The sequence below is a fragment of the Protopterus annectens genome, chromosome 4.part0, assembly GCF_019279795.1.
Source record: "Protopterus annectens isolate FY-2018-M chromosome 4.part0, PAN1.0, whole genome shotgun sequence".
Lineage (NCBI taxonomy): Eukaryota > Metazoa > Chordata > Ceratodontiformes > Protopteridae > Protopterus > Protopterus annectens.
Genome location: NC_056733.1, coordinates 380342121 through 380358791, shown reverse-complemented (window position 1 = coordinate 380358791; position 16671 = coordinate 380342121).

Here is a 16671-nt window from a genome sequence, read left to right as displayed (position 1 = left end):
TAGCATTGTTGCCTCACAGCAAGAGGTTCTCCTGTTCGATTCTTGGCTGGAGTGCCTTCTTTGTGGAGTCTGCATGTCCTCCCCATGGTCGAGTGGCCTCTGAAAGACCTGTGTGAATGGGCATGCTTTCGCTGAAGGTTGGGCGTCGGGCTGCCAACTTGGCACCATATAAATCGACTGCCAATCATTAGCAGACTGGAGTTCTGCTGTGGTGACCCCTAACCGGGAAAAGCCGAAAGGACAAACAAACCAATACATGTAACCCATATGAATTGCAGAAGGAGTCATTACTGGGCACACTGCGGGTGCTGCAAAGAGCACTTCTGGCTGACATCAAAGATTGAAACAATACTAATTTCATGAATTTTAATCGTACTTTGACTTAGGAATGGGATCCATTCCTGTCATGGTATTAAAAATCCAAAAGGCTTGCAGAAATTAAAAAAGAGGAAGGCAGTTTATGAAGTATGAAGGGTACTGTGGCAGTTGTTATTCATTTATGGGTTGGAAGCTGCTATAACTGTTAGATGACTTAACTTCTCAGACATGTATTGGTGGTATAAAATTTATGACTTGCCACATTTTTGTGTGGCTTCATACACTGATAAAAGTAAGTTGTACAATGTGGGATTCAAACCTATGTAAAATAGGCAATATATATTCTTCTATGTAGGTATTTTTCACCCTTGCCACAGAACAAGTGTTTGTCAGACATGTTCATTCATTATATAGATACATTAAAGATGGAGTGATTAGCCATGTATATGTGTGACCTTACAAGGTCCTGGTTTATACATTTATGTGTATATGACTATCACTGAAGTATGAAATCCATCAAGGGCAGAAAAGACACTTTTAATTACAAAAACATAGTTGTCAGTATACTCTCAGTCACACATAATTCATATGATATCCACTGCTATACATAGTTATTGTTAGGTATAATTATCTATATATTGGTGCCAACACCATGGATTAAAGCTAAATGCAAAAAAATGCATTATTATTCCCTTTAGGAAAGCTGATATCCCTGCTAATTACATTATAGACAGCACTCCTGAAAGTGTAGATTCAGTGGTACATGATATGGGTACTCAGGTTGATAGCCATCTGAACTTTGACCACCACATATCCATAGTAGTAGTAAGGAACTATTTCTATGTGGCACATTATAAGTAAAGGCATCACATCTAGATCTAAGGATAATTTCATTATACTTGGCCCTCATCGGGCCAATAATTGAATACAATGTTCCTTTTTGCATGTATCTCACCAGACACCTGCAACAATTGAAGAGACCACAGAGGTTTCTCACCAAGAAATTACAGGATACACAAAACAAGTCTTATGCAGAAAGAATGAAAGCCCTGTCACTGTATTCTATCTCCTACAGGTTGCTAAGGGGTGTCCTATGCCTTGCTCACAGGACAGTCTCTGACCCAGTCCTGATGGAAATGCTACACTTTCATAAATCAAACTGCAGGAGGGTCACTTACTCCAGGGATCTTAACCTAGAGTCTGACATGAACAGATCATGCTGGGAGATAGGTACATCTCCCTGAGACTGTCACTTCTCTGAAACAAGCTTCCAATTCACATGAAACAGAACCCATCCTTAACCCTCTTCAAACACAACCTAGATCAATGGATGGGTACCACAAATTCACTCCTGAGATGGTTCCCAGGTCCCTTCTGGAAAGAGGAAGTCAGTATTAACTACCATAGACCCTTACTTCTGTGAACTTCACTCAACTAACCACCAACAATTGGGGCATCTTGGGATAAATATGGTTTAGCTTGTAAGGGCTCTAGGGCCGTTAACTTAATAACCTCCTATGAACCTATATCGTTCTTTATTTTTAAAAATTGAGTGAAACAGCATTAATAAAATGTGGAGTGTGATAGATTAGAATTATGGCTCATCTGTATTGTGGCCATGAATATACACTAGTTGCCGCAGAGAATGATGGGCAACACGTGTATTTTTTTACACTCATTACTATTCAGAATGCTCATTGCCACTGATGACTTGTTTGTCAGACATCCTCATTAGTTATATATACATATAAAAAGTTGAGTGGTTAACCATGTCTGTATGAGGGTTTACTATCAAATGGGCAATCAGACTATGTGTGATTCACATTAGTCGGAATCGACCCATTTGGTAGAAATGAAAGAACGAACACTAAAATGTAGAAATGTACAACAGCAAATGCAATACAGCATTTGCTGTTGTGAATTTCTACATTTTCATGCAGATCCACTACAGTGAGGATTGGGAAATGTACCCTTTCCCTCACTATAGTGTGATCTCAGAGTTTGTATATCTAAGTATCAGGGGGTGTGGGGGTGCAGAGGGGCTTACCCTTCTGCAAACACATTGTGAACTTGGTGCCAGAGACTGTTTCCATTTGTGCAAGTGTGGTGCATGTTCAAATTGTGTCAAATCTTAACATTCACCACTTCTGCGGTTGACATTTGTGTTGTTTGCTTAAGGTGTTTTTTTTTCTATGGTTCATAGAAATGATAGTGCTCACGTAGTGCAATTGGGAATATGATAGTAAACCCTGTATGAGACATGAAAGTTCAGAAAATGAAATTTTAATTGTATAACTGTAACTGTAATGATACCCATAGTTAGACATATAATATATATGATATGTGTATGCTCAAGCCGCTAGTTACTTTTATGTATAACTATTTCTATGTTGTTAATTTTTATCTAAATTTCAGTAGACTGGCATTAATAAAATTTAGATTTTTCTGGATTAGAACCCTGGCTCACCTGTATTATGGCCATCAACTTACATCTGTTGCCACAGGGAGAGCTAGGCAGCAGGTGTAATTTTTAAACTCATTACTGTATATGAGCACTGACAACCTCATAAAGGCGCTTAGCATGTTTCCGCAATGGAAGATCACACGTTACACTGTATCTTTTTAGAAATTTACTATATCTTTTTATTGTCTTTAGGTGTTTGGAAGCATACTGACTGCTGTGCAATGCTGCTTAGCATGTTTGCGTGATGGAAAGCAAAATATGTAGCAATGTATCTTTTTTGAAATTGACAATGTCTCCTTATTGTCTGCAGCATTACACCATGTTTGTGCAGAGGTGAGCAACTTGCAAATGAGACAGGCAAAGCTCAACATGCATTATTATTGTAAAAAGTGTTTTTTTTACTTTTATCATTAAAATAACAATGTGGAACTTGAACCATGATCCACATATCCTATGTGCTGTGTGCTTCATCGTGTTCAGCAGATGTGCTACACACACAGTTGATTCATAGGTTCATAGGTTCATAGGTTGGTACTAGGCTATCAGCCCTAGGGCCTAAACAAGCCTAGCCATAACAATTCCCTGGCTATTTCTTCCCACATTATTTACTTTCCTGGACCCCTGTCTAGCAGGGCGACTGACGTCTAATATATGCTGCCCTTATCAATGAAGCAACTTCCATTAATTTTAAAATATTTTTTCCATTTCACCATATTTCTGCTAAGCTGCATACCACACAAATATTAATATTTAAAAAATAAAACAAAATTACAACATACATTTTAACACAAGTTACAGATTTTTACATAACTCTGGATTTGAAACTGCCATACTAATTAACCTACAAAACACATTAGGAGTGTTTTATTTCTCTTTGCCACAGAAACAACTTTACAACAAGAAAGCAAATCATGCTCATACAAGAAATTCCCATTTCCTCCCCAGTATTAACAAGACATATACTCTTGTATACTCTCATTTGTTTGTACTTGTGTGGCTTACACAAGTAATGTAATGAGTGATCACACAGCAATTTATAACTATAGTTTGCACCAACACAGCTCTGTCTTTTCATTGTATTATGTTCATTCTTCTCTTATTTTTGTTGCACTTTCAGATATGCAGTCTATAGTGCATTTTGTATCAATGTCCTGTAAATGTATGATAAAAATAAGTGACAGTGAAAAACAGTTTTCAGCAAAGGAAGGAGAGCTTGGCTATTAGTGAACAAAATGAGAAAAGTGGGCTGTTTATTTCCATTTAAAAACTTGTTAAAGCTACTTCTACATTTTGTAAGTGTACCCTAGGTGACACACCCAATGCAGGTAAGGTAGTCTGAATCGTTGTTGTGTCTTCCTTCTCCCTCCCACTATTCAGTCACAGTTGCAATCCATTAGCAACTAATGGTGAAGTAGTGCCTACGCTATCTTTACAACTGCTACACAAAATTAAAAACTTGGGATTTAGCAATTCTAATGAGGTCACATCTCATTTGCATCTTCACTGTGCTCAGGGGCCTGAATCTACACTATACAAAGGTAACCGTGTAGCTAAGGAACTTGAAGATGAGGAGACTTGTGAATCTGGAGAAAACTGAAGATTGCTGTCCTTTTGATTTATCTGCAGATAAAGTTTCTAATCTTGTTAAGGTATGGATGTATTTTTCCAGAAAATTTTGTAACATGTTACAAAGCAAATTATATATATGCAGTAGAAAATGGAACACTTATCTGTATGCACTTCTTATAGTTCACTGTTGGCATAGGCATTTTTGGCAGGCATTTACATTTCTCAGATACACAGGTTAGCCTATAATCATAAGTGTTATTGTTCAAATTGCTATCTTACAAAAATGTTATTTCAGAGAAAGCAATGTCAATGGCATAGTGTGTTTTGCTTCTAAGATGGCCCAAAGACACCTCCAGGGGAGTGGTGGGCACAGTGAGAGGTGACTGGCAATCATATAAAATTTACTTTTCTGTTGTAAATGTGTACACATTGTGAGAACTGTATGGAAAGAACATATAACAATTGAATTATGTGGTATTCCTTGGTTTGTACAAACTTTTATTTGCTTGTTGTTTTGGGAAAAGGGGAGCCAACTACCATTTTTGTGTTGCCACAACAAAAGTTGTGTTTCAAGAGGTTTTCTCTTGTAAATGTGTAGTCATCCTGTTATTTCAGTGGGAAACAATACATTATTAAAGTCGTATTCCTTGTTTTGGACCAAACATTGATTTGTGTGTGTGTGATATGGTACAGCCACATAATCTTCAATTTTAATAACTGGAGTGTGTGTCTCCAGTGCTTAATGTTGGAAAGTATGTGTATATCAGCAGGAATTTACTTATATGATATTTATGTGGTGTATCCTTGTCTGTTTTATGTCACATAGGATTATGGTATCCAAGTGTACAAATCCACTTAAACCCCCTTTCTGTGACTCTGAAAATGATGTACTAGTGCAAACATTCAGTCACCACAGAGCCTTTCTGCTTGAGAGAGGACTTGGGGATATGGCTGACAGAATACAGATTTGGAACCAGATAGTCAAGTATGTCAATGCAGTAAGGGTTAGCACCAGGACTTATTGTCAGGTGTGTCATAGGGCCACTGATATGATTTCATCAGCCTGGAGGAGAATAGCTGGCTATGAGAGGAGGGCCTGCTAATGAGCCATCACTGACACCAGACTTCATATCCACTGTCAGAGATCCAGAGAGCTCAATGGAAACTGCACACCAACACATGATTGATGCTGGTGCTGATGTGTCTGGGAGGACAAATGTGTCAGAAGGAGCTTCCAGGTAAGCTTTCGTATGGCAAGTTTTAAGATTTGTTTATATGGTAAAATATAGAAAACATTAAGTAATACTTCCTGTGGTTTTTTTTTTAAACTATTGACTTAATTACACATTTGTTCATTGCATATGGGTTGTGGGTGTATGTGTCAGCCAAGTTTCAGTTAAAACCATTGTTAATGGACATATAAGCAAAATTGTGTATTCACTGTCCCCTGTGCTATTGCAATTGTGATATTTAATTTATGGTTTTTAATTTGCTTCATTTCTTCCAGGACCATCCTCCCTACCAAGTGTGGAGTCATCTGCACATGATAAGTCAAACATTTTTCTTTGATTATTGGTGACCATTTATCGATATATGCATTTATCTGTATGTGTGAGGTGGGTGTAATGAGCGTGTGTGTTGCTGTACCATCTGCAATAGTCTACCAGTGTTAGTTTATAATCATATAAATTGTTTTAAATATTTAGTGTAGTATTAATTTAATTCCTGTGTTTGTTGCTTATTATCTCAGGTGATCCTGACAGTGGAAATGTATGACTCTTACTACCTGATGTCAATGAATCAGTAGACTCTGATGATGATGATGATGATGATGGTGGCCAAACAGATGCACATTTGACCATGGGCATGCCAATGTAACTTGTGGTAGAGCCAGTTCTCATGGTTGGAGGCGACAACAATGAACTGTTACCTCTACCTTGCATGGCTCATACCTGTCTGACATACCAGGATGCAGAGCTAGCACAGAGCTCAAATGTGTTCTTGGAGGCACTCACACACACATTTCACCTTGAGCGCCCATACAGACACAAACACATAACAGGTACATGGCTCATTTGTGATACTTACAGCTTTCAGTGGCCATTTGATAATTTATCAAAATTTCTGCCTGCCTATCTTTCTTACTCACATGCACTCACTATCTTTTGTGTCAGCCTTGGCCTCCTGTCCCCCCAAACAACACCCTATGCAAGTGATGGTAACTGTGGCATATCCTTCATTCTACCTTTTGGATTCAGGGATACATGAGTCTTTGTTTGATGCCCAGGGTGCATAGCTGACTGAGTGCTTAGTATATATATATATATATATATATATATATATATATATATATATATGTGTGTTTGTGATGCTCTTTTAAAAATTGTACTGTACAGGTTTTTGTATTGTGTGTATCTTTGATACATGAGGCCTATTAGTTGATAGATCTATTACATGCATCTATAATACATCTATTGGCATATGTCAGTGTTGTCACATACTGATGTTATTGCTGTAAAACTAACCCACCTTCTACTTGAATACATTAGCAAGTAACAGTATGCAAGGATCGGCAATTCATTTGTGTTTTTAGCTATTTATTTTTCTATTCCAGGTTCAGCACTTACCTTGATAGTCCAGCAGTTACAAGTGTTTTAATTAAGGGCTGAATCTGTGTGATGCTAGCAGTACACAGCCATTACATGGGTAAGTAAAGGTTGTGAGCATTACCTGGCATCAATTTTACTGCATATATTTGCATAGGATGAAAGTTGTACCCCCTTAGGTGGTGAGCATGTGTGCTATCCTTTGCCTCTTGGCCCAGTCAAGGGCATATTCTGCACACTTATGTCTACCTACACCCACAGGAGCTGGTGGTTCCCCTTCTGACTCCTCACCTGTATGTGGCTGTGGTGACCTTACCAGTGCTGGTGGGATGTGTGCCCCTTCCTCCTGGTGTTCCTGTTGAAGCTGTTTTCCCAGGATAATATTGTGAAGGGTAGTGCAGACAGCGAAAAGTTCAGCACAAGTACAGGTATTTACTGCAGGGCTCCCTCATGTATCTATGCACTGAAACCATGACTTCAGCAGCCCAAACACATGCTCTATGATATTTCCAACAGAAGATAAATAATTATTTGGTTCTCAGACCATTTCTAGACTGCTTTGAAGATTACAGCTCAAAAGTGGCACCACAGGAAATATGATTGGCTAAGTAGAAAACCAACAAGCACTATCATCATAAAAGCATCTGTGGTGCATCAGTATATCTGAAAGGAACATTGAGATCATGTAAGAAGAGAGAACTGAACTGTAACAGTGTAATTACAAGTCACACCTGTCAGGAGTCCAACAGATTGAAGCCATTACCTCATAATGTGAATCATATAATATAGAGCATTATGACCGAGTTTCCAATCATAATGTGTATATTATTTGTGTAAGACATAGATGCCAAGAAAGTCACCTCAAGAGCGAAGCTTGAGAGGTGAATCTTGGAATTCATGTCAAGAACACTTAATAATACTTTTTAATGGGCGATCCAATCATAATTCTTTGTAGTATATGAAGATGTATCTACTCCATGTACTACTAGTCACAGAAATGTAACTTAAAGGGAAAAACTGTGATGTGTTATAAGCCAGTAAACTAGTGAAGGAAGTGGTTTACGTCTTTATGTATTCCTTGTCTAAGGGAAGCAGTGTGTTTCAAAATAAGGGATGTACTTGCAGCAGAAAGCAGGCAGAAATGGAGTCGAAACAATGTAATTTCATGTCCTGCTGCTGCTGTTTACTGACCAACACTGTCAGTTTTTACTTCTAGACATGATCTTTATAATGCATGGGGGGGTATATAATAATTGTTAAGCACCCATCTAAGCATTGTTACTGTCAGGTCTTGTATTGGAGTAGTGCTGGATGAGAATGTTATTTAACTGTTATTGGAGAGTAAACATGGTGCTCCATGCACTACATATTAAACTGTAGGCACTGGGGATACATGAACTGCAATCTTACATGTAAACTGCTTTTGCATAGGAATTATTCTGACTGTTTTTAAACCTAAAAAAATAGTGTTCATTGTATAAGGAAATTCTAGAAAGGAACGCCAAAATACCAAGTCAAGTTTAAAGTAATGAGTAAGCAAAAAAAAAACTGAAACTTGAAGAGAAGTGAGTTTATTAAAATAATAAACTCCTTAATTAAGAACATTCATCTATACTAGACTCCTTCAGAACTGACAAAATGTTTTCAGCTCCCATTTAAATACAATTTACAAATGATATCAATTGGTTAGAACATTCACATACATGACATTTATTAATCTTTCATTTACCTTCTTTTATAGCATGTGACTTTAACAAGCATTTCATGTTTAAACAGTAAGTGACACATAGTGGATATATAGCATTGAATGGGTCCACTTCTTTAACTTGAAATACCGAAATCTCTAATTTCAGTATTTCAAGTTCAGAATGTTGAAAGAGCAGTTTTTCAAAACTACACTATTTTACATATTGGTTTATCGAATCTGTGATGAATTTACATTGGTGCTTTATTTAGTGTGCACTGTCACTTTAAGGGTTGTGTGGTGTGGTGGGCGATGTTTGTGTCTTTACGGAGATTCAGGTAGGTGTTTAAATTTTAAGGGTTTTAGTGTTAATGTGTTAATATTTAGTTGTTGTTGGCAGTTGTACAAGTAGGTTGGGGTAGTTGGGTGAGAGTGTATGTGTGTGAGTGTAACTGTGGTGATTTTTGTACATGTACTGTGTGTTTCTGTGTGCTATTAGTGAGTTTATATATGACTGTCTGTAGTGAGAGCATAGGGTTAGTCAGGGAAGGTGTGTGTTCCTTTTTGTTTGGGATAGTGCGACCTCAGAGTTGGTATATATAAGTAGAGGGAGTGTGGGGGGCACAGACCCCCACATGTGGGGTGCAGGGGGGCTTGCACCCTGCATAAACCTATGGTGGTGTTATCGGCTTTGTTTTTGTAGTGTTTGCATTGTTTTGGGGGGAGGGTTGTGTATGTGAGTTTTGTTAGGTTCGATGTTGTGAGTGTTCGTGATTGTGGTGTTTAGTTATTTTGAGGGTTTGACATTCTGGACTCAAAATACTGAAATTCGAGATTTCAGTATTTTGAGTTAAAGTGGACCCAGCATTTAACTCAATCTGCTATTCTAGTCATACGTTCTGCAACTTTGCATTGATATCTGCATATCTAGATCCCAATACTATATAATCCTAAATAAAGAATACACATTTCTTAAACTTAATCTAGCCTGTTTGTTTGCATAAAGCAGTCTGAATGTTTACAGATCCTAACAAATAATATCCTCTTAATTTTACCTGTATAAAACACTTCAGAAGTGGAACATACAGCCACATAGGCTATCCTTTACTAACACTTACACAAAGACAGATGCACAGACACATACACACACACAAAAACACAGATGCACACACATATAAAAGCACGCACAGACACAGCAACCCCTTCTTAACTGTCATAGTGCAACTGGCCAGGCAGACATACAAATGCTTCCATTCAGCTGCATTCATGGCCCAACAGTTGCGGATATATACTTCCATAAAAATACACTCACAGACACACACCCATGGCCCTTCTTTACTTCTCTGTACCATGAGTACTTCCATAGGACTGAATGGGTGATCACTGTCCTAAAATGACATTCACTTTTTCCAACTAGAGTAAATATTTACTTAGCTAAAGTGACTTCCTGAATTGCTCTACCAACTTAATAAGGAGAGTACATTGCAAAGTAGCAATAAAATTCCTCTGTTTGCCACATTGACAAGCAACTTTCCCCTTGAGACTTTTGTCTGTTCGATAAGGGGAAAACCATAGTGGGAGACTCTGAATTGGAAACCTTACAGTGAATGCAGAAACCTTCTGAGATAATGCTTTTGTTTCAGAATAAGTCTTCCTGAATCCAAGGGGTTATATTATAAATTTTAATTTTAGTAATTCTTCTCATGTAATCAGTGACCTTTAAATTGAGCAGAATACTGATAATACATACTCACCAAGTTTTATTTCCACTTTTCTCTGATTCCTTTCTGTATCACTAAACAAACAAGTATGTCTCAGACTGGTAACATATCAGGGAATAGCTCTCAACTGTAAATGATTTTGCATCAGATTTTTGTCCTGCTCCTTATAACATTTTTGATTTTTCTGGTAAGGATTACAGTCACTAAGAATAAGCATTACATTTTCATACGTCCTATGCTTCAGAAAATGCTTTTTAATGCAAACCTGCTATTATATTAACATTCTAAGTACATTAGAGCTATATTTAAAACTTGTCCCAGAGTTTGGGCGTTTTGTCACAGATTGTTTGGCTTTGTCCTTTTTAGCAAACAGAATTACAATCAAACATCAACCTCAGGCCTCCTCTGAAAATGGGCCACAATCTAGTGGGACTAATCAAAATCAACAAAGCATTAACAGAAAGTCAGTTTTCACATTAAGTGTATGAGCAAAAGGATGGAGTATTGTGTTATTTGGATAAAACATGAAAAGAGAATGTCCTCAGAAACAGACTGCTTTATTTCTGCACTTAATTTATTTTCCACAAGGTGTCAGTCTTTACAAGTTGAAACTTTCATGCTATCCTGAGCAAAGTTGTAATAGCTCTATCTGTACAAAGGTTTGTATTCAAGGCATTTTGCAAAAAATTAACAGAGACTTTTCTTTTGCTGTGTTACTTCCTAACCTCACAGTCCTGTCCTGCAACTATTTTATTTTCAATACAGCTAATGAAGGTTGTTTGCCATGTATAACACTCTTCAGACTAAGCCTAACTGCAAATAACAAATTGCTACAGCAAAGCAGGCAGTCAGATTTTATTTGCTAGCACTATAAATTTTATTGCACACACTAAAAAAGACCTACTAGCATTTCTGTGCAATTGAAGTATGACTAAAGATCTGGATTTGCTTTTATGGCTTTTGTGATTGTGGTGAAATTTCAGTACTGACTGTGTCCAGATAATCACAAATTTTTCAAAAGCATTCAACATTTGATTAGCTAAACTTACCTTTAATCTATACCACTCAACTTCTTTGCTCAAGAATTCTGGAATAAAGTGCGAGTATAAAGTCCTTTTAAGTGCATTTGAATAAAATTAAAGATTGTAATAGAAAAATAGTTTTTGAATCTACGTGCATTTTCTGCGCAATATAAACTATCATCTGGCATTACTGACTGACTGACTATTATCCTCAGTAATTGACCAAAAAAAAAAAAATTTATGAGAGGCAGGGCAAAAATGATATATGAGGGCAAGGGGAGGTTGCCTCTACCTCTGCACACTACCTTAAACTTAGCATAATAACCTCTAGGAGACACAGAAATATGAGAGCAATGGGCAATACGTATTCTTTTTTATTCTTTGTTGACTTAGTTCTCCCACTTGACAAGTGTCATCTTTTCAAAAGAGACCTGAGGTGGTACTTGCACTACTAGGAGAATTGTAGCTAGGACATCAGGGAACTTCCCCTACTCATCGTTGTTGTGAGTGGGACCCATTTTGCATGAACACTTCTAATTTTCATTCTAGACATAGAGGCAGCATGGAGAAACAGGGAGGCAGATAGAGAGAGAGAATGGAGTGGTGAGAGATATGGAAAAGAATGCCAATATCGAGACCAGAGAATGCATACAGGATTCTGAGGAGATGTTTCAAAGAAATTAATTTGATGGAGATGACTCAGCAAATGCTGGATGTATAATTACAACCCACCAGTCAGGAGGGTTGCAGGATGACTTACTTAAAGAAATAGTGATGCAGACTGTGCCAAAAACTAAAGAAGACAATTTTTTTGGGGGGTGGCATTATGGAGAAAATGCAAAAGAAGGATACAGAGACAATCCTGAAGAATAGTGGAAAGATGGAAAAGAAAACATATGCAGTGAAAGTAAAAGAAGGCAAAAGTAGGGTTACCAGCTTTTAAGAAGGCCAAAGTGGGGTATGGGGGTGTGGCCAGTAAGACATGGGGTGTGATCAATATGACACTAGCCACACCCCCGCCATGGCATCACCAGAGGTGTGAAGGAGTTGCAGTTATGGGTACAGCAGTGTGGAGTTATTACAGCATACTGAAACCTCACAAACCATTTAAATGAAGACATGGCTAGAAACACTGGCATTTGAAAGAACTGGTTTGAAAAACATTGGCATCTGAAAACTATCAAAACATTGCCATATGAAACATGCAGCACTTTTTAAAGTAGTTGATATACATTCACTGTAAACTGGCTAGAAACACTGGCATGCAAAAGAACTGGCTAGAAACACTAGCATGTGAAAGAACTGGCTAGAAGCATCGGCACCTGAAAACTGTCATAAAAGCATTGGCATATGAAAGATCTGAGGAATAGAGCAAAAGGGAATTAACATTACAGACCATTTAAAAAGGTAAAATAGTAAATCACGTAATGTAAGGGGCATTTTGGCCATTGAAAACTTGACATTAACACAGCTTGTAGAAAACCAAACGCATTATATTTACCACTGAACATGGCCCCACCCCACCAGGAAATAGAGTTACACACATTTTCACTATACTAAAAAGCCACTCTAAAATGAATTAGAATGCTCAGTGAGCACCATAGACCCCATTTACCTTTGAACACAGCAAATAAGAAAAAAATAATCGTATAGAACTAATTTACACAGCACAATGACGCAATAAAGAACAGTCCAACAGCAGAACCGGACATAACCACATTATAATGAAAGCAGTACATTGCAAACTTATTGAAGACATCCCTAAAACAAAATACAAACGTTGCTGCTTATAAAAGTAAACTATCCTGAAACAATGATGACATGTTTTAGCACAATTATAAATGCACTGCATTAACTTCTGAACATGCATCCACCCATAAAAAATAAAGTTAAGTAAACATTTTACCTTTTAAAAGTAATTCTTGCAACAGCAGCTAAAATCAACTACAATGCACAGCAAACCCCATGGACCCCTTTTACCTCCAAACATAGCAATTATGAGAAATAAAAAGAAACTCATAACAGTAATTTACCCAGCCCAACAATGTAATAAATAGGCCCAAGTAAAAGCAGCATACCTATATTCACATTATAACCAAAGCAATACATTTAAACCTTATTAAAGACAGCATAAAAAATAAAAAACACATTTCCTACTATAATGGAAACTATCTTGAAATAGCTATGGCAAGTTGGTAAAATGTACCCAGTAGGATAATAAATACACTACGTTTACCTATGAACATACCCCCTCAAAAATAAAGAGCTATACACACATGCACATTGACTTGCAAGAACTAACACTAGGGAAAAATACCCAAAGCAGTATATCTTAACTTCTTGAAGACCTAACATTAAATTGCACACATATCTACACAAAAAAGTGCAAACTATCCTTGAACACTTTGTATCTGTAAACAGAAAGTTCCCTGAAAAAGCCATGACAATAGAAATATATCACACTACATTTATCTGTGAAGACTGCACCCCCACCAAAAATAAAAAAAAACTTCTATACATATATTTCAGCCTTTAAAAACTAATGTTTCCAAATGATCCCAAAATAACCACAATAATTATAATTTCATACACACATACACACACACACACACACACACACACACACACACACACACACACACACACACACACACACACACACACACACACACACACACACACACTTTGTATACCTTTAAAAACTGCTACTTGGAAATCTCAAAATAACTACTGCACAAATTTAAATACTCCTCGGGATTCATGCTGCTCGGCGCTAGGCTGGCGTTAGGCTTGCGCTGACCGTGCGGCATGCAAATGGCGCAGTAGTGCCATATACATATTAATGAAGGTGCGCTGCTGCCACATCCACGTGCATAGGAAACGGGCATCAGTGCATGGGGTTTGACGAAGCGCCGCATGGAGGCGTGGACATGTTGGCTGTTTACGTGCAACCTAAAATGCTGAATATTACAGCCTGCCTGCAATAGTAATCACACCTGTCAGTGTCCGTGGATACTGAAACGTATGCAAAGCATGCAAGACAGTTCTTGCGAACACAAAAATAAGAAGCAAACACAAATGCACGTAGCTGAATGTTGAGTCTCCATCCCTCGAACAAAGGACATTTAAAACCCCGTGCCCATATTCTAATGCAGTGTTGATAGTTATACCAAGTGGAAGTGAAATGCATCATGTTAACGCGCCGCCAATAGCTAAGTCTAGCCCAATGGTCAGGGTTACGACCTGTCCCACATTGTGAGGGACAGTACCCATCTGGGCAGTTGTGTCCATACCAAAACCATTATAAATGTAAAATATCCTGCGACCGTATGACATAATTATGTCCCACATCCCATGTAATAGTCACATACAATAGTTATTGCCGTATGTGACATACCTACATGTTACAAGAAACAGAATAAGCAAGTAAACGAAACAGAAGAAGCATGTAAACTGCTACAACAATAAGCTTACATTTAGGTATAAAACAAAAGTACTATCCATTGTACTGACCGTGGGTATGTGTTAGCCTGTAAAATCTGATGTGTGTCCAGAATATATCCCATCCTAGCCCTATGAAAAGGTGGCAACCCTACCAATGGTCAGAGCATTCAGCCAAAATCTGCCCATTTGCAGTCCAAGCCATCCATGACAGGATGGGTCAAAGATGAACAGGTATTACCCGGGTCTACCTACCATGTCATGAAAGATAAGTATTTGCGCGTACCTATGTGTGTGATGTACAGCATGTGAAAGATGAAAAATGCTAGGGTAGTCCTCACAACCATACAGGTACCAGAGATATGTAGTGTATGCAATGTGTTCCCTTGACCGTGCCATGCGCCATCAACCAGAGAAGAGATGGATGGAGTGTGTGGAATATGGGTGTGGGGGGGGGGGGTAATGTAATAATCCGCAAAGGGGAGACTGTGTTGGATGCACAATAGGTGAACTGGAGGTGTATGAGGGAGCAGTGGGTGAATCAGAAAGAAACACAAAGAACAAACATACACATCTGCAATATAACCTGAAAGGCTATACTGTAGAACACAATCACACAAACATATGAATATTAAAATGTGCGATACACATGTACAGAAACGTCACCGGCACATACCCACATAATGGTCTGGACAGAACTGAGCCATCCAACTACAACACACCTGGATGCATAATTGAATACCCATCATCCCCTCTACAGCACACAACCCCCCCATTCCTGAATGTCCACCAAATCCAGCCATACTTGGGCTGCTAGCTTGGTGCAGCCATATCTGCACATAGTGACCACTACTCATATCTAGTAGGCAGTGTCTCCCTAGGCAGTGTCAGGATTGCAAACTATGTATCCCTTGCATGTAAAACCCTATCACATTTTTGTAAATCCAAAAAAATCGAAGGTTATTGGCTTGTTCAATTTTTGGATATCCCTCATGGGATAAGTATCCTGTGTAAACATCAGACTTGGTATCATGACAAGATGTCCAGTCCTGTAGACATCTGGACGCAAGTTGTACGTGCAGTAGTGGTTCACGAGACTGCTCAGCCTCCAGCTGGTCATGCAGAACCTACTACCTGGGATCAAACACCTGACCGTGATGCATGACTCCCCACATTAATTATCGAGAAAATATACTTTACACATTCATATAGTGGCAGTTGGATATAGGGTGATTAAGGGGCTGACGTAAGTAGGGTACCTCCTGTCCCACTTTGTAAGGGACAGTCCCTGTTTGGGTAGATGTGTCCTGACCAAGAATGATACAATGGCAAATGTCCTGTGATTGTAGGAAATAACTATGTACCATATTTCATGTAACAGTTGCCTAAAACAGTTATTTCTGTATGTAAAATACGTAAATCTTACAAGGAACAGAATAAGCAACTAAACTGCTACAAGAATAAGCTCTCATCTAGGAAAATAATTAAAGTTCTAAACCCTGTACTTACCGTAGGTATGTGTTGGCCTGAAAAATCGGGTGTGTCCCAAATATATCCCATCCTGGACATATGAAAATGTGGCAACCCTACCAATGGTCAGAGCATTCGCACAATAACTGGCCAGCCTCTTAATCCCTCCTAAAACCAGTGACCTTCGGAGGAAAGGTGTTGAATGACACTTGAATAAATAATGACAATAATTAAGAGTAATAGACGCTTTTAACTTCAGAAAATAAGTATTAATACATATGCTCTGAATCGGTCAACACGTTTCCAGTTAATAATACTAATATTGTAAAAGTGTCCGTGATTGTCCCCGATTTGTCCTTGCCTTGTCCCTGTCACT